The sequence below is a fragment of the Saccopteryx leptura genome, chromosome 3 (genome assembly GCF_036850995.1).
Source record: "Saccopteryx leptura isolate mSacLep1 chromosome 3, mSacLep1_pri_phased_curated, whole genome shotgun sequence".
Taxonomy (NCBI): Eukaryota; Metazoa; Chordata; class Mammalia; order Chiroptera; family Emballonuridae; genus Saccopteryx; species Saccopteryx leptura.
Genome location: NC_089505.1, coordinates 1,281,749 through 1,300,631, shown reverse-complemented (window position 1 = coordinate 1,300,631; position 18,883 = coordinate 1,281,749). Strand labels below are relative to the sequence as shown.

At 53.3% G+C, this 18,883-nt stretch overlaps 1 protein-coding gene across 1 annotated transcript in view; it reads left to right on the top strand.

The window, feature by feature from the left end:
• Positions 1–18,883, top strand: part of SLC22A3 (solute carrier family 22 member 3) — a 102,480-nt gene that overhangs the window by 750 nt on the left and 82,847 nt on the right. The window lies entirely within an intron of this gene.

Here is an 18,883-nt window from a genome sequence, read left to right as displayed (position 1 = left end):
TTCAGTATTTCCCTCTGCCAGTGACTTAATGGGGAGAAGCTGGGGTTTGGATGTGAAGGAAATGCAGAGAAGTCAAGTCCTAAGATGCTTGGGACTCAACTCCCCGGGGAACCCACGCACCTGGTGCGCTGTAGTTCATCTCCAGACGTGTGTGTGCGCGCGCACTAATTGGAAACTAGAGGTCGACCAGAGGTAGAGACCCGCAGACTCCCTGGGCCAGAGACGTTGGGCAGGTCCGGATTGGTTCATGGTCTCCAGGGGTCAAAGGAAAGGAGAAACCAACATTTGAAGGCAATGCAACTTTCTCCAGTTGCCAAAATGATTATCTGAAATGCAAGGGGACAAAGGTCGCTGCTCTCCCAGGAAATGATTTTGGTAAAACTGCTTTGGGACAAAGAGCAACATCTGAGAGAAATTGGGAAAGCCGCAGTTTTAAATAGAGGTTTTGTTTGTTTTTAAAGGGAGGAAGGAAGGGGGGGAGAGAGAGAGAGAGAGAGAGACACGTCAGTTTGTTGTTCCACTAAGTGATGCATTCATTGATTGATTCTTGTATATGCACTGACTAGGGATCAAACCCAGAAGCCCTAAACAACTGAGCTACCGGGCCAAGGCTGAATAGAGTTTTAATTTTCTCCTGTTGATAAGTCACAGAAACTCAGCAAGAAAAGCTACCAGCCTTATAAAGTGGACCCCTCACTTAGCAGAGGTGGCTGCTGGGGGCGGGGTGGGGGCAGTCCCTACGTTTCCTCGGGTGTGTTTGGCAAGCAGTGTGTTGGAGGGTAGATGGCCCCTACCCTGATTGCAGGACGTTTCTGCGCTGGGCTGGCTGGTTGCTGGCGTGTTCATCTTCCTGGGTTCCAGACATGGGGTGGAGGGATGAGCAGTTTTATTGAACTGTGTCTGTAATCGTAGATCAATTTAATTAAAAAAAAAAGATTAAATGTTTTCAAGCACATTGGGAAAGAAAAGTGTTTGTCTTTCATCATTGACATTAACGTTTTTTAAGTACCTACTTGAATGGTGGGGAAAAGGTGAATTCGGCAGGGTCTCTTCTGCTGCTGGTAATGCCATTCTTTGTTCCGGTGGCCTCATTTCTCTGGGGTTAGGACTGTAGATCTTTGAGGTCGTGTACGTTCTAAATGCCATGTGTGGGTGTGTTAATGCCCTGTGTATGGTCCTACTCTAAGGGCTCTAGGGATGCAGCCCCATGGCTGCCCCGGCGGGCAGCGTGCCTATGCGTTTGCGGTGCTTCAATTTCCCCTAAGTCCCCGGGTCATCAGTTCCCTCTCCTCCACAAACAGCAGTGGTCTCGTTTCTAGAGACCTCACAGTTGACATGGATAAAATAGGAAGGGTGTGGAGTCGGGCAGGAGGCTGCATTATCGCTGGTGCCTCCCTCCGGTTGCGTTGTGAGGTAACTCCTCCTGTTTCATTCCGCGTGGCTACCCCAGGCTTTTTCCCAACACACCTGAAGACCTCTCTTGGAGAGTGGACACGTGACTTTTGAAGACACTGAAACTTCAAAGTACGATGAACCATAGAAGCAAAATGCACACACACTCGAGGAGTGTTTCCACGAGCAAACATGACTTATGACCATCAGAGAAGGGAAACACAAAATCTGTACGTTAGCGCCCTGGCAGATACTTTAGAAACACTTTGGGGTTCTGGGGTTGTTTCGAGCATTCTGGGGTTATTTCAGAGGGGCTGGGTGGGCTATTTTGAATGTCAGTGGCTCCTAAAAGGCAGTGTGGAAGGTCAGGAGACTGGGGTCCGGGCTCTGTCTCCAGAAAGCTGAGTGGCTAGGGTGAATGCACCTCTCTGGGCATAGCTTTCTCATCTGTGAAATGACAGGTTGGACTGAGCTCTTTAGAGTCCTACAGATGCCACCAGTGTCATCTGATGGCTTGGTGTGCTTGCTCAGAACGATAAAATTCTTCAGGGAAAAGTAAAACAATTTTCAGAATGCACTCCTTGAGGCCACTGACAAGTTTTTGAAGTATATTAGATTTTTTTAAAAACCCCTAGTTGTTGGCTTCTTCTGGTTTGTTTTTTCATGATTTGATTCTTACAAGGAGACCCCCCCACACACACTCCTACTCAGAAAGTTCAGCCCTCCGGCACAACTTCTCTCGCAGAGTTCTGCATGGCAAATGTTTGCTGCCTTTCCTTTAGACTATGATCTAGTTCACTTTTGTTAACTTCTGTCAGAATGATTAAAGGTGCTTCAGTTTCATCTTTGGCTCACACCATGTATCCAACGTGTTCCTAGAGACTTGAAGTTGAACATATTAATAATCATGGAAAGGGAGTTGATAAGGAGGGAAGGCAACCAGGTCCCACAATGTCTCCGCATAGCTATTATATTTCATCCTTGCGCCATTGTGGGGGATATCTTTGTCCTGAATTTACAGAGGTACATGAGGCAGGAGATGGGATGTGATCTTACCAGAGTCCCAGCCAAGTTGGGTTCGGGTCCAGGGGTCTCGATTGTAAATCAGTCCCCTCTCCACACGGTGCTCTAAGTCCTTGGAACAAGTACTGGCAACATGGTAACTGGGATCACTCCCGCTTCAGAACCTGCAGGATATCTCTTTGAACATTCCTCACTTACTTCGTTACTGTTGTGGTCCTCTGGGCCGATGTGCCGTTTTGTTTCGTTTCACTTCCGGGAAGCAGCTCTCTGTACTCTTGATGTGAACAGCTGCAGTTGGACACATAAACCTCATCCACCCCTCTTTTCATCTTACACAAGCCAAACGGGCGCCAAGGAGTTCCGTCCGAAGTCAATGCCCAGTGCCCCGGCGTTCCAGCCTGGCTTGCCCACTTGTTTCTGCTGCTCAAAGCAGGACAGAGATCTTTTATCCACGTTTAATGTCCTCCGCACACTTTCCTAACGTCTGCACCTCACCCTTCTCTGCTTGTCAGACGCTGTGCAGAATAAAGCATGTTGCAACGCAGGTAAATCTGAGCCTCTGTCACCCAGGTGTTTCAAGTCATTGTCCTGGGAACTGAGTCTTTGAGATTGATGTTGGGATTTTTAAGTGCATGGGTTGGGGGGTGAGGGGGTGGGAAGGGTTTCACTCTAGTCTCTCACTGGGAACGGGGCTCTGGGGCACCTTGAGAAACAGACCAACTCGTCCTTGTCTTTTTTCTGCAGCCCGTATTTTTCTCCCCACAATGGAAGGAAAGCCCGTCAGCGAGAGTAGCTGCTCCACTGGAGAAAGCAGAAGCTGCTTCCATCTCTGGGGCTGTCTGTGGGCTTCATGCGCCTCTACTTGGCTCTCCTCACACCCCACCCAGGACAAAAGTCAAACCGATGGGTCAGCCCACGGGCATCAGTCCCCACGGGCGTCAGTCCCCACGGGCGTCAGTCCCCACGGGCGTCAGTCCTCAAGGGCGTCAGTCCCCACGGGCGTCAGTCCTCTCGGGCGTCAGTCCTCAAGGGCGTCAGTCCCCACGGGCGTCAGCCACAGCATTCTGTCCTCACTAGTTGTTAAGCACGGGAGGGGGGGTGCAGTGCTGGGGGGCCGCAGAAAGGAGAGAGCCCAAGTTTTAATCTGGACTGCATCTCTGATTTGCTCAGGGCACTTTAGAAAGATCTTAACCTTTGAATTGGTTTTATTCGTGATGTTATTTGTGCCTTCCCTGTGGTTTTTTTTTTTTTTTCCTCCGAATCAAACTCACCTGGAGAATGAGAACCTCTGTTTTGTTATTGCTTCAAAGAACTGACAGGGGATTTCTGCACTTTGTATCTCGTTAATTTCGCCTCTTTGTTATTTGTTCTTTTTGAATTTACTTGTGGTGTGCCCTTTCAGACTTCAGTTGGATGCTCAGCGCAATTGTTTCCAGCCTTCCTTCTTGCCTATTCTCAATTTCTGAAGCTATACATTTGCTTCTGTGTGTGTTTTTTGACTGCACCCAGCGTGTTCTTGAAATGCAGATTTTAATTATTAGTTCATCCTCAGGATTTTTAATGTCGTTATTATTTGTCCTTTGACCCATGGTTTATTTAGAGGCTTGTTTTCATTTTACAAACGTAGGTGGATGTTTTCCTCTTTTCATTGTGTGTAACCACTTTGGTGTCGTCTGAAAATGTGCCGTGTGCGATCCTGCCTCTTTGAATTTTATTGAGACCCGCTTTCTGGCCTTCTTAGAGGTCAATTTTTATAACCGTTTCATACATGCTTGAGATGAATGGGCAGCCTTTATTTGGGACAGGGTTTTATAGCTGTCCAATATTTGAAGCTCGTTGATGGTGCTATTAAAACATTCTAGATGTTAATCAACTTTCTCTCTGCTAGGTCTGTCGAATATAATTAGAGTATTGAAATTTGACATTCTGTTGGTGGGTTTGTCAGTTTCTATTATTTCCAGAAGATTTCAGAAGTTATCCACATGAGACAATTTTATTGGATGCATGCATGTGTGTACAACTTTAGAGTTTTTCAATTTACATAGTGAATTGAACCTTTTGTTAAATAGTGTGGGACCCTATTCAAATCTATGATGTCTATTATATAATATCTATTCTGTTCAATTCTAAAATAGCTACTCCAGCTTTTTTTTTTTTTTTTTACACTGATCTTGACCTCAGCCTACGAAGTCCGAGAGGACTGTGTGAGGAGAAGGACGTCCAGTGCTCCTGTCTCCATCGTCATTGTATCTGTAACAGTACCCTCGGCAGCACAGGGAGGTGTGCATTCCTGTGACCCACCCACGGAGACTCGGAGTCAAAAGGTCGAGGTTGGGTTCAGGAACTTCATTCTTCACAGGTATCCACACAGGTGGTCCCAGGACCACACACAGCGACACGCTGGGTGTTTCTTTATGAGGAGCTGATGAGAGAGCATGTGGGTGAAACTGCTCTGTGTGTGGTGGGGGCGAGTGCTGGTTCCCTCAGCACCCTCTGCAGGCCTTGGGACAGAAGCACCACCCCCTTGCCCCAAGGTAGGACTCCCAGATGTCCTCTGATGATGTGCTCTGTTTATCTGCGGAGAAACTGGTGGCTCTCTAGAGGTGATGAACTAACAGTAAAATCCTATAATCGGTTACGGTGGGGTACCCACAGTTGAACCACACTCCCTGGTTCAAGGTTGCCTCTCAGCAAACCTTACAGTGGAGCTTTGGGCAAAGGCAGGACACAGCCAAATGGGACATACATAGGTGTCTCTACTTCCTGATGTGCGGGTTAGAAGACTCCAGGCATAAGGCAGTTTAGAATGGTGGGAAGTACGTGCACGTCCTTTGGGGTGAGATGGATCTGGGCCTTCATCCCCGCTCCTCTGTATTTCACCTGCAAAGGCAAGTCACAGAGCCAGCAGCGGCACCTGATAACCCACCGTAGTGACTGCTCGGGCACATGCATGAAAGCGCCTGTCTTTGTGCTCTAAGTGCTCAAAAAAGTCAGTTCCTGTCAACGAGTGAAGGGTCTGGAGCTAGTGGAGTTGGAGGAGGGAGAGAGGCAATAAGCCGTGGCCCCAACTGGACCCCGGAGCTGTGGTTTGCTGACTTCTGAGCTAGCACAGTAAGTCACTAGTAAATCTGCCTTCAACATACATTAAAGGACATCTCTTGGACACTAATTTGCCCTAACGGCAGAGAATAGCCTGTCCTTTTCTTCCAGGACACCCAGCTAGGTTATACTTCCCAGCCTCCCTTGCAGCTAGTGGTGCCATGTGACGGAGTTCTGGTCAGTGATGTTGGGAGAAGTGACATGTGACACTGCCAGAATAAAATCCGTCCTCACAATTCCCCACTGCTCCGTTGTTCCCTCCCCGGCTGGCAGAGGACCTCAGAGCCCTAACAGATGGTCTGGTCTTTAGATAGGAGGAGCCACAAAGCAGAGAGCTGCTGCCTGTGCTGGGCTTGGAGGTGCCCGGCAGAGGCCATGCCGAGAGCCGAGACCAGCTGCCGCTCACGCCGGGCCTGGGGCCACTCAGGGAGAGGTACGGGGCACACCTGGGCCGGGTGCGGCTTGTCTGGGAGGTTTTAGACACGTCCAAAGCCCGAGCCAATGCAGACTGTATGGACAGCCGGTGGACATGGGCTGAGGTGGTCTGCAGGTTTGGTGGGACAGGGTCTCAGGGAATCACCAAGGAGGATGAACAGTGTCAGTGCATTTATGGAGACTCAGCTATGGTGCCCACCTGCCGGCTGTGCGGGGGAGGGCTCAGAAAAGGAACAGAGGCCTCTGCCAGCACTTCTGCTGATGCCAGACAACCTCATCCTGAGGGCACACAATCCAGTTCTTTCCTGTATGTCCCTGGTGCCTTTCGAACTGCCGCCCCAGTGCTGGAGCTCAGAGCAAGTGCGTCCAAGTCTGTGCGTGGGGCCCTTTAAGAGGAACTGCCTGGGCCTGACCAGGCGGTGGCGCAGTGGATAGAGTGTCGGACTGGGATGCGGAGGACCCAGGTTCGAGACCCCGAGGTCGCCAGCTTGAGCGCGGGCTCATTGGACCCAAGGTCGCTGGCTCGAGCAAGGGGTTACTCGGTCTGCTGAAGGCCCACGGTCAAGGCACATATGAGAAAGCAATCAATGAACACCTAAGGTGTCGCAATGAAAAACTGATGATTGATGCTTCTCATCTCTCTCCGTTTCTGTCTGTCTGTCCCTGTCTATCCCTCTCTCTGACTCTCTCTCTGTCTCTGTTAAAAAAAAAAAAAAAAAGAACTGCCTGGGACTCCAGAAGCCGCTGTTGCAGCCACAGCCCCTGCTGGTTTTCAGAACCAGAAGTGACGGGGACTTCTCTTCTTGGCTCTGGCACCCTGGGCTGGGGGGCCTGGTGTGGGGCTGGGGCCCCTCGCTCCTCAGAGGGGAACTTCCACAGCTGAGATGACCTCCTAACTCTTTCCGTGACGTGTGGGTGCGGGGCCAGCCCGCTCCGCGTGCGGCCCCTCCCCGCAGCCTCCTGGGGCTCCTGTGTCCTCAGTTACAGGACTCCTGCTCAGCCAGGTTCCGGCGGTTCAGAGCGACACCTGTTCTGTCGTGTGGTTGTAATTCTGACGTCGTCGGGGGAGGGCTCAAGTACCCCCCTTCACCTGCGCTGCCACCTAGATTCTCGGATTTTAAAAAAAATTCTTACAGTTTAACTTTTTAAAGATGGTGTTTAGGAAATTAAAAGTGAAAGTCGCCCTGGCTGCGGTAGAGCGTCGGCCTAGCGTGCGGAGGACCCGGGTTCGATTCCCGGCCAGGGCACACAGGAGAAGCGCCCATTTGCTTCTCCACCCCTCTGCCGCGCTTTCCTCTCTGTCTCTCTCTTCCCCTCCTGCAGCCAAGGCTCCATTGGAGCAAAGATGGCCCGGGCGCTGGGGATGGCTCTGTGGCCTCTGCCCCAGGCGCTAGAGTGGCTCTGGTTGCAACAGAGCAACGCCCCAGATGGGCAGAGCGTCGCCCCCTGGTGGGCAGAGCGTCGCCCCCTGGTGGGCAGAGAGTTGCCCCTGGTGGGCGTGCCGGGTGGATCCCGGTCGGGCGCATGCGGGAGTCTGTCTGACTGTCTCTCCCTGTTTCCAGCTTCAGAAAAATGAAAGAAAAAAAAAATAAATAAAAATAAAAATAAATAAAAGTGAAAGTCAAGGAATGAGCATGGTGATTATTGTTGATGTTTTCCTAAAAGCTTGGGTATTGGTCTCTGATTGATTAGGGAAGCAGATGTGGTTAAGAGGGTGCTGATCAATACCCAGGAACCCTGTCACTGTGCGTGATGGGGGACCACGGGCGACCTCGACGAGCCGTTTCTTCACCTGAGTGAGGCCGGCAGCGGTCAGCTCATTTCCAAGGGTCTCTGCCTCTCTCGTTTCTACAGCGGAGTTTGATTGCAGGCCCCTAACTTGACCCCTGGCGGCGTTCGTTTTCAGGAATCAGGATGGTCTCTTTCCCAGGCCCCCTTCCTTTCCGGTGGGCATCTTGTGCCGTGAAGGATGCCCCCAGGAGGAACGGGGAACGGACGATGGGCGAGTGGGTGTCGCTGGCACTCTGGAGGAAGGGCCCCTGCTGCCTTCTCTAACATTTGTTTGCGACCCTGGGGTCTCTGGAGGGTCCGAGGAGGGGCCGTGGCCGTGGCCATCTGCCCGATGGACGCTCCCCGAGGGAGGCGGTGTGGGTGCACGCCTGGACTTCACAAACCAGGGTACCTGGCTGTTCTGATGCCAAGGCCTGTCCTAGGAGGCAGGTGACCTCCCTGTGGGATTGTTACAGCACAGGAGCAGGGAGGTGACCACGCGACAGGTGAGTCTCTGGCTGTGCATTTTTAACAGTGATGGTCGGGATCAGAGAGTTTGGAGAAGAATACGGGAAAACTAAGCTCAGCCTCACAAGCCCGTGAATAGGCACACCCTTCGGCCTCAGTTATCTGCTTAGTGACACTCAAACTGAATATTTCACTGACATGTTAAAAAAATATTCTAAAGTAATTCTGACAAGATTGCATCTGTGTAGGGGATATGTGACATGTCCTTTATGGGTTTTGTTGCTGACTTGTGTCGTACTTATGTTTACTAAAATCTAAACATAAGCATGGGAGACTGTGTTTTCCTGTGTCTTAGAAAATAGGTTGGAGAAAAAAATGTGGAGGCTTCAAATAGTCAGATACATGCCTTGTAGCCGGTGTTTACTCTTCCTGTGCAGATAACAGCACACCCGTGGTCTTGCTCTTGTCACCCAGGGTTGGAGAGTTTCTCTTCTTGGTGGTTGTCAGCTGCACAAGCTGCTATAGGCTGAGATACAATCGTTTCATTTTTCTTGGCTCCTCAAGGCAGGAAAAGGGGGCTTCACATATAAGACATAAATGAGTATGTCCTAGCACAGAATGCCGTCTTATTTTGTATGGAGTGACAGTGTATCTCACTGTCGCCTGGGCAACACAGAGGCAGCGTGGGTAGCATGGCGGTTTCCTAGGACATGCCATCCGCACCGTGGTGACCGGCGAGAGAGAGACCGAGTGAGGCCTGCGTGAGGGTCCGGTGGGGCGAAGGCCATTGTCAGGTCGTGCCGGCCAGAGGAGAGGCGGCGAGATGGACGTTAGCCCCGATGCCGAGGACAGTGGGACCCGTGGGACATTTACATACTGATGACGTCCAGTGGCTCTGAAAGTCTTTGCTGTTGGTGTCATTGGGTGGCAGGAGTTAGAGCCCACAGGCCCTGAGCTGGGGAGGCTGAGGCGAAGGCACCCTCCTGGGAGGAGATAGCACACCGCGCCCGGCACGGTGCTGGAGACGAAGAGGGCTCCTCGGGGGGGACGCTCTCCTCCGTCCACGCTCTCCGCAGCCTCCCTGCTGGTGCTGGAGACGAAGAGGGCTCCTCGGGGGGACGCTCTCCTCCGTCCACGCTCTCCGCAGCCTCCCTGCTGGACAGCGTCTGGCATCCCGGACGCCTTGTCAGTTGTTGCTGATGCCCTGCGTACGCACGGGGCAGCTCTGATTTCACGGGGCTCCTGCCAACTGGAAGCGCCGTGGGCCACAGCGCAAGATGAAAGCCGGCATGTGTGTCTCGGCCGGGACGTAAGCCGATGCCCCTGGGACACAGACAGAAGGGACCAGGCGCCAGGCTCTCCTATTCCAGAGATTGTAGCACATTCACAGGGACTGTGGGATCGTGGAGAACACAGTGTGTACATTCAATAGTGATGGTTGGTTTTGTTTTTTTTAAAGCAGTGTTTTGCAGACACCTGTGAAAAATGAGTCTCCTTTCATTGTTCTCCGATGCGTGTTTCAAAGCAAAGACGATAGAGAAGTCATGGGTGATTGAAAATATTAAATATCCAGGGTGGGTGAGAAAATCAAATTGAAGCTCGTTAGAATTAACTGGGCATGAACTTTTAAAAAGTTGAAGAAAAAATAATCTCAGAGTTCCTGTGAAGCAAAGGGAATTGGTGTAAGCACCTTCGCCAGAGTTTGGACCTGTGTCTCAGTCACGTGGCGATGAGGTGGCACGTGGACCTGAGGCCCTGCCTGCCACCCTGCGCCCCGTGGGGCTGCCGTGACGCCTTGTCTGGGAGGTGTGTGTTTCCAGGGCGCATGCAGGAGAATGCTGATTTGAAGCTGAACCAAATATGTTACACTGCAAACCCAGTAACGCTGCTTCCGTAGTTACCGGCCCTGCAGATAAGTAGGTGATGACCATCTATGGTGGCAAAATTCTGTGAAGAAATGATCACACTGCAGACCTGCACTGGTTTAGGGTGCCCGGTCTCGGAGGCGAAGAAGTGGCTAAGCACATAGTGTGTCTAGTCTGTGTGAACACGGGCACGTCGTGTCGTTTGGGACTTCTCGGAGGTCAGAGTCTCGCGCAGTGGGGACAGTCCTGCTGTGTTGTTGACGGAGGCTCGCGAGCAGCATTCGTGCGGAGGGTTCAGCCTGGCTTCTGGCCCCTCCTAGCTGCGAAGTGCCGGTGGCTGCGGCTGCTGATTACAGACAGTGGGGATGCGGCCCCAACAGGCCGCTTGGGTCTGGGAATGCGGGGCAGGCAGGTGAACCCCTGGGCTTGGGTCTGGGAATGCGGGGCAGGCGGTGAACCCCTGGGCTTGGGTCTGGGAATGCGGAGCAGGCGGGGAACCCCTGGGCTTGGGTCTGGGAATGCGGGGCAGGCAGGGGAACCCCTGGGCTTGGGTCTGGGAATGCGGAGCAGGCGGGGAACCCCTGGGCTTGGGTCTGGGAATGCGGGGCAAGGGAACCCCTGGGCTTGGGTCTGGGAATGTGGGGCAGGCAGGGGAAGCCCTGGGCTTGGGTCTGGGAATGCGGGGCAGGCAGGGGAACCCCTGCGCTTGGGTCTGGGAATGCGGGGCAGGCAGGTGAACCCCTGGGCTTGGGTCTGGGAATGCGGGGCAGGCAGGGGAACCCCTGGGCTTGGGTCTGGGAATGCGGGGCAGGCAGGGGAAGCCCTGGGCTTGGGTCTGGGAATGCGGGGCAAGGGAACCCCTGGGCTTGGGTCTGGGAATGCGGGGCAGGCAGGGGAATCCCTAGGCCCGAGGGAAGCGTTTGTTGCGCAGGGCACCAGCAATCCAGCCCTGAGGTGCAGGTCAGGGATCTACTCTCTGGTCCTGGGGTAGCTGGGGCCTAGGTCTCAAAACTAAGGGAGGGCCTGGGACAGAAGGGCAGAGATAGAAGCTTTGGCCAGACCTCCCCAGCCTCCACTTCTTGGGCCTAGAATTAACAGTCCCTCCCGTCCAGGTGGCCCGGGGGGCTACCCGAGACCACATGCTTAGGGAACCCCCCCCCCAGCCACACGCAGCTCCCCCCTTCTTGCTCCTCGTCACTAAACGCGGCCCCCAAGTCTTTGGGTCTCGGGTCTGGCCGGGCGTGGCTGGACCCAGATTGGCTCAGACCCCAGACCTGTCCTGACTGTGGACAGAGCGCAGACACGCTGGGATGGGCCTTGAACGTTCCTCACTCGGGGACGTCTCCGGCTGCAGGTCACGGGCCGGGATCGGGCAGCTCCTAACGACGCTTTTACTCACGTTTTACACAAAGGAGGGGAACGATGCTGCTTTCCTGCTAAAGCTGTGGTTGTCGGGGGTGGGGGCAGCACTGGAGATAAACGGTGGCCCCACTTCCTCGTGCGTGGGCCGCTCTTGGAGGACAGGAGCCGGTTACTCAGATGGGTGGAGCCTCCTGCACCTGCTCCCTGCAGGGCAGCCAAAGTGCCTTGCTAAAGAGACGCTGTCTCTGAATCTTCCTCCAGCGCCACCTGCCTGTGTCCCCTCCTGCCTGAAGCCTTCCAGTTGTCTGCCGGGTCCAGCGGGGGCCTGGCCTGCCTGTGTCCCCTCCTGCATGAAGCCTTCCAGTTGTCTGCCGGGTCCAGCGGGGTCCTGGCCTGCCTGTGTCCCCTCCTGCATGAAGCCTTCCAGTTGTCTGCCGGGTCAAGCGGGGGCCTGGCCTGCCTGTGTCCCCTCCTGCATGAAGCCTTCCAGTTGTCTGCCGGGTCCAGCAGGGGCCTGGCCTGCCTGTGTCCCCTCCTGCATGAAGCCTTCCAGTTGTCTGCCGGGTCCAGCAGGGGCCTGGCCTGCCTGTGTCCCCTCCTGCATGAAGCCTTCCAGTTGTCTGCCGGGTCCAGCGGGGGCCTGGCCTGCCTGTGTCCCCTCCTGCATGAAGCCTTCCAGTTGTCTGCCGGGTCCAGCGGGGGCCTGGCCTGCCTGTGTCCCCTCCTGCATGAAGCCTTCCAGGTGTCTGCCGGGTCAAGCGGGGGCCTGGCCTGCCTGTGTCCCCTCCTGCATGAAGCCTTCCAGTTGTCTGCCGGGTCCAGCGGGGGCCTGGCCTGCCTGTGTCCCCTCCTGCATGAAGCCTTCCAGTTGTCTGCCGGGTCCAGCGGGGGCCTGGCCTGCCTGTGTCCCCTCCTGCATGAAGCCTTCCAGTTGTCTGCCGGGTCCAGCGGGGGCCTGGCCTGTGACCGAGGCCCTTCGCAGCCTGGCCGCAGCTCACCGGCCTCTCACCTTCGTCACAGTCGCTTACGTTTATCGAGCGAGCGCTTCGTCGCCTCACGTCCCATGGCACCTTCCCCCAGTTCTGTGGTAGGTGAGCATCACTGCCCGTTTCCCACCTGGAACTCCTGAGGCCCAGGGAGAGCAGCCACGCACCTCGTCGGAATCACACGGGTGAAAGCTGACGGCCAGGATCAAGGTGCGAGCGGGGAGTTGTCTGCAAAGCTCCAGCTCTTACCGTGGCTCTGACTCCGTGGCCGCCTCGATCCACGTCTGGATTGACCCCGCCTTCTTCCTTGTGTCACAAGCCGCTTCGGGGCGGAAGCGGGGACTCGGACGCCTGCGATCTCTCCTCAGAGATGGAGGAGACCCAGTGCCTCTTACCCTGGAGAGAGCCAGCGCCCATTTCTTGGCAGCATGTGTTGGGTTCACCTCTATTCATAGGCGGGCTTTTAATTCCTTATTAAGGATGTTGTAGTGACGATGGGGCTGCAGGGTCCTGTGGGAACTGCTGTGTTCTGTGACCTCAAGGAGCAGCTCCCAGCAGGGAGGAGCACAGCCACAGCACGTGGAGGCTATCCGAGAGGGGCCGTGTCAGCTGGAGCAGACGCACCCCACGCAGCGGTCAGAAAGGTGGACAAGAGGTTCACGGAGCCTCGTGGATGGTTCATAAGGCAGGTGGAACGGCAGAATAAAAAGTAAGAAACAGAATGAAGTGTAATGATATATAGTATCATTTATATCAGGGGTCCCCAAACTTTTTACACAGGGGGCCAGTTCACTGTCCCTCAGACCGTTGGAGGGCCGGACTAGAAAAAAAACTATGAACAAATCCCTATGCGCACTGCACATATCTTATTTTTAAGTAAAAAACCAAAATGGGAACAAATACAATATTGAAAATAAAGAATAAGTAAATTTAAATCAACAAACTGACCAGTATTTCAATGGGAACTATGCTCCTCTCACTGACCACCAATGAAAGAGGTGCCTCTTCTGGAAGTGCGGCGGGGGCCGGATAAATGGCCTCAGGGGGCCACATGCAGCCCGCGGGCCATAGTTTGGGGACCCCTGATTTACATCAACTTAAAACTATGTACACAGAAAACAGGGTAGCCTATGTAGGAATACAAACAAGAAGATACACCTTAACGCGCCAGGATGGTTCCTTTGTGGGGACGTGGTAGCCATAGGTATTGAGATTGGATAGAATAAGTAAATAAAATAAGATGGGGGTCTTGTATAACAATGATTATAATGCATTCTAATGAACTCCACCATCTGCCCTTGAGGTTTGAAAGAGACAAAGGGATAAAAAAGAAGGAAATTGATTTTTCACTTACGGATCTTATAAGGTGCCTCAGAAACCACCCAGCCCCTGGCCTCTTGAACGAGTTGGCCTGTAATCTGGAAATGTGGACGGGATCTCGATCCCTGGGTTTCAGGCTAGAATTTGGCGATCCTGCGCGTTGCACGTCTGCCCCCATCAGGAGAGGGATTCCACTTTTATCAGTTTTACTTTGTGGGCTAAGATTCTGTTTTGTTCTTTAAAGAGAGGAGCTGGAGTTCTGCTTCTAAAATAATGTTTGAAGTAACACAGGCTGCCTTCCAGACCTCAGATTCTATATCTAAATCAGAACAAGCAACCTAGCTAAAAATGTTCTAAGACACGGAACTGGAAATGTCAGCTGCGCATGTGACCGTCTACAAGCGAATCTCTTGGGAAGGTGTTGGGAACTTCCCCCTAATAGTCATCGGCTGCTTTCTGTCAAATCTCAGTATCCAATGGAAGGTCATTTAGAGTAAACCTCCGTGCCACTCTGTACTTGATAGGCGGAATACATCTTCGGTGAACTGCCAGCAGGTGTCTGTCCCCTCGTGACAGCAGACCTGAGGCTCCTCCAGTGCTGTGTACCTGTGGGAATCGGAGACAGCACTGCTAACGGACAGTGGACTGGTGATTTCAATGGTCACCTGGGGGTGCTGCGTCCTCCACTGCAGACCATGGGGGCACGGACGGAGGACCTTTCCGGGACGTGTGACATGGAAGACCTCTCGGTTTCCATCTGAAAAGTCTAATATAAAACATAATAATTCAATCATGAAATCTAGTATGGCATTTCTAACAGTAGCTGCATTTCCAATGCACAGTTGATGTTGTTTAACGCTTTTATATGTTGCCAATACAGAATTCCAGGCACTGTATTTCCTACAAAGAGCATACGATCTTGTTAGTGAGGAAGGCAATGGTCTCACAGGCGTGGTTAGAAATCTCCCGGGAGACTAGGTTCTGAGACCCAGCTGTGCGTCTGCCTGAAACAAAACGCTTGGGCTTGTCCCTTTCCTGTTGATGTTGCCATTTCCGGCTGTCCTTTGCTTCTTCAGTGAGTACTGGCTTCATCTGAGTTCCACAGAAAGCAGAGCCTGAGACCAGGGTGTAGGTGCTGTTTCCTCCTTGGCACAGCCAGGGAGCAGGCGTGAAGGCCAGGAGCATGAGGGGGGGTGAAGAAGGGAGTCCACAGCCCCCCCCCTCCCCTCACACCCTTCAAACCACTGAGCCACTTGGTCCTGAGAAGCCTGTGGAGAGTGGGGGCGGGGGGAGCACTGAGCGTGGACAAGGTGGGGGGAAGAATCCATCCACTGGCTCCCGCCTCCCCGGGGTCAGAGCTCCTGCCCCAGGCATTAGCTTCCTCACTCCCCCATGTTGTATAAGAATGAAAAGTTGTAAACAGCTTGGAAGTGTAATTAGAGGGGAATGCAGCTAAATAAACAGAGTGCCCGTCTGTTATAATACAGCACGTGATTAAACTATGTTTATCAAACAATGTAGACACGTTGATACAATATTATGTTAAAACAGAAGGCTGGGATACCAGTGTGGATGTATTGCCTGATTTCGGTCATCCGTTACGGATCTCTGCATGGTAAATTGGTTGTTGAAAAGTCAGGACTCCTAGCGTGCGGAGGATCCGGGGTTCGATTCCCGGCCAGGGCACACAGGAGAAGCGCCCATTTGCTTCTCCACCCCTCCCCCTCTCCTTCCTCTCTGTCTCTCTCTTCCCCTCCCGCAGCCAAGGCTCCATTGGAGCAAAGATGGCCCGGGCGCTGGGGTTGGCTCTGTGGCCTCTGCCTCAGGCGCTAGAGTGGCTCTGGTCGCAACATGGCGACGCCCAGGATGGGCAGAGCATCGCCCCCTGGTGGGCAGAGCGTCGCCCCTGGTGGGCGTGCCGGGTGGATCCCGGTCGGGCGCATGCGGGAGTCTGTCTGACTGTCTCTCCCTGTTTCCAGCTTCAGAAAAATGAAAAAAAAAAAAAGAAAAGTCAGGACTGCCCGCACAGAGGCTTCTAAGGGGATAGCTCTAAGTGGCCGCTGCGGACACGTTTCCCTAACTAAGCGGGATGTTCTCTTACCAAAGGCAGTGCTGCAGAGCATGCAAAGCCAAGTTTACATTGTGGCCGGGGCTGCCTCTGCAACCCATGTGTCGAATGCGTGTCGATGTTACAAAAGTTAATTTTGAACCATGATTTTGTGTCACATGATGGGTTTGCAGAACAACAAGTCAAGCCAGCAGAAATTAGTGCATGCTAATAAGATCGGGGTTTCAGGAAAGGAAAATGCCTGTGTTTAGTCCTCAGTGAGACCCACCAGATAGAGGTTGGGAAGTCCTATGGTTAGAGAAAGACCGCTGTGGGTGACGGATGTTCTCCTACCCGGAGTGGTTACCTAAGCTGCTTATATGCTGGCCTCTCAGAAAAGGGCGGCCTGCTCAGAGAAGTTAGCTGGAGGGTGGGGGTGGCGAGGGGAGACAAAAGAGCTTCCGGCATCAAAGAAACCCAGTCTGGGAACTGTCATCAAGTGATGAGAGGGTCTTTCTTCACTCCACACAGATCAGAAGGCAAAGCTGGGTGAAACAGACATGTGAAAGCTATTAATTGCCTTTCTTGATCTGAATAATCCTGAAGGCGATTGCTCCATTTGGAAGGAATTAAGATTTGAATCTGACCCATGTTTTAATCATAGCTAAGTCTGTTTCAGTGTCTCAGTGACCACATTTTATTTTTCCTAATCTAGTTTATAGTAGTGAATTTTTTGTTTTTAAACTAGGTGACAAGATCTATTTACTTGATTCACGAACCGTTCAATTTATGTGTTTGAGAATAGGTCCCACAGTATTTGGGGTTATTTTGATTACTGAATTTGTTTTCAGTGCTCATAAAAACATAGTGGCTGGATGTTCCCAGTGCTTTGAATATACTTACCATTAGCACTGATGAGCTACTCCCGGATGAGGGGAGTAGCTATTATTTTCTCATTTTTCCCGAAGGGCGGGTTGAGGCAGGGGTGGGTGTGTGATGTGCCCACGATAGGAGAGTGTAAGAGTTGGTTTCCTTTCCAGGTCAGCCTCGCCCCAAACCGATGTCCTGTCCCTACCCACCTGCCTCCAGCGCGGTGGCTCTCAAGGTTAGAGTCACCTGGAGGGCTGGTGAAAGCTCAGATCACGGGGCCCAGCCCACAGTTTGAGTCAGTCGGTTTGGGGTTGGGCCTGAGAAACTGCCTTTCCAAGTTCCGGCATCGCCAATGCTGCGGGTTCGGGGACTGCACTTGGAGGCTCGCTGGTCTGGAAGGAGGTCGCTTCAGCGAGCGATTTTTCCGGCGTGATGATGACTGACTAGCCTTCCATGTGAGTGGAAGACGACTGTCTTCAAGACTTCCCCTGAAGTTCTGGTTCTTCTGAAAAGTTCAGCTGCTGCTCACTGAGATGTCATGGTCCCCCTTCTAGTCCAGGTGGCATATCCCTGGGGGGCGGGGCTTATGGCAGAGCCATACAGGTCCCCCGCACGCCTCTGTGCAGGGGGCAGTCGAGCCTCCCTTGTGTCTGTGAACAAATTTCCGGTACCACGGTCTGGCATCGAAACCCCGTCCCTGTGCGCAGATTTTCTCGTATCATTAAGCCTTCCTCTGCTCCGCCCGGAATACCCTCTGACCCGGCCAGGCCGGCTGCTGCTCGGTGCTGTTCTCACCTGACCCGTGCAGTCACCCTGGAAGCCACACCGTGAGGGAGGTCATCACCTGCAGTGAGCCAATCCGTGCCATCGGGGAGCGGGAATGGGCAGCCCCAGGTGCTGGCCTCCGAGCCTGCTGACTCAGTGGGCGTGGTGCTCTCCCTCCTTGTGCCTCTGTGCTCTCCCTGTTGGCGCTCCCCATGTCCCCACCCCCTGCCCCCGGAGGCCTGGGCTGAGGAGGCCCCCCACCCCCACCTCGGGAGACCCCTCGCCTGCAGTGTGTGGCTCTGTCTGCTCGGCGTTCCTACCGGGTGTCCTCACCTCTCTCACAACGGTTCTCCGCGGTCTCTGTCCTCTACGAACTTCCAGCTTGTCCCTCCCCATGCACATTTCTTCCCCTCACCCCTTAACAAATGCCCCTGAAAATAGAAGACTTGGGACAGGAAGCTGCCTCAATGTCCTGTTGCCAAAACAAGAATTGACCCCCCCCGACCCCCACCGCTCCATCTCTGTTCCCGTTCTTCCTCCTGATGTCACAGTGGAGGTCGTAACAGCTCGTCCCTGGGGAGGCTACTCTCTCCCCCACCTACTGCTCGGCACTTGCTGCCCGTACCTCCACCAGCCTTGTCCCCTCAATGACATTCTCTGCCCACCTGCATTTAAACATGCCCCAGGGCACCTTCTCTATAGGACACCTGCCCCAGTGCCCACGCGTCCCTACAGCTGCGGACCCCGGCTTCCCCATCACAGCACATTTCCTGAAGAGCTTATCTCCTCTTTCTGGCTCCACCTTCTCACCTTTCTCTCTCCCCTCCACCCAGGGTGGTCTCCTCCTTCCCCACCTTTGCACAGGCTTAGCCCTTGCCGGGGGCACCCGCCCGAGTGGGACCCTGCAGCTGGAGTCACCAGCTCCTAGCTTGCTGTTCTACTCCTTCTGTGCTCCCTGATGCATCGCCCGAATCCCTTCTGCCTGCTCCGTGCAGCCTCTGCTGGAATCGAGCACAGGGACCCAGCTGGGCACAGCTGGGCGGACCGGTCTGCTGGTTCTGCACACTCCCAGGAACCATAAGTGACTCCAGTTAGTGAAACGCTGAAGTCATTTGGGTTAACTAGCGTGCATTTCATCATCTCCGTCCTTTCCAAGTGCCTGCTTGGGAAGCGGGTGCTTCTTAGGAGGTTTTCATCCTGGTGACTTCATTTTGCCATTGTTCTTTGCTTTCTTGGTGACACTCCATCTGTAAACAGCCCAGCCCTCAAAGCCTGACAGGGTGTGCCGATGAATTATCCAGAATGCCTGTGTTTACTTGTTTAACCTTTTTAACGAGGCAAAAAATAATTTGCGTTGCAAGAAAAAGAAAATAGAAAGAAAACCATGTCAGCAGCTGCTGCAGCATACTGACATTTCCCAGACCATTAGGAAGATGTTTAACTCATTCATAAGTAAGGGACACCAAGTCAGTATTTACTGC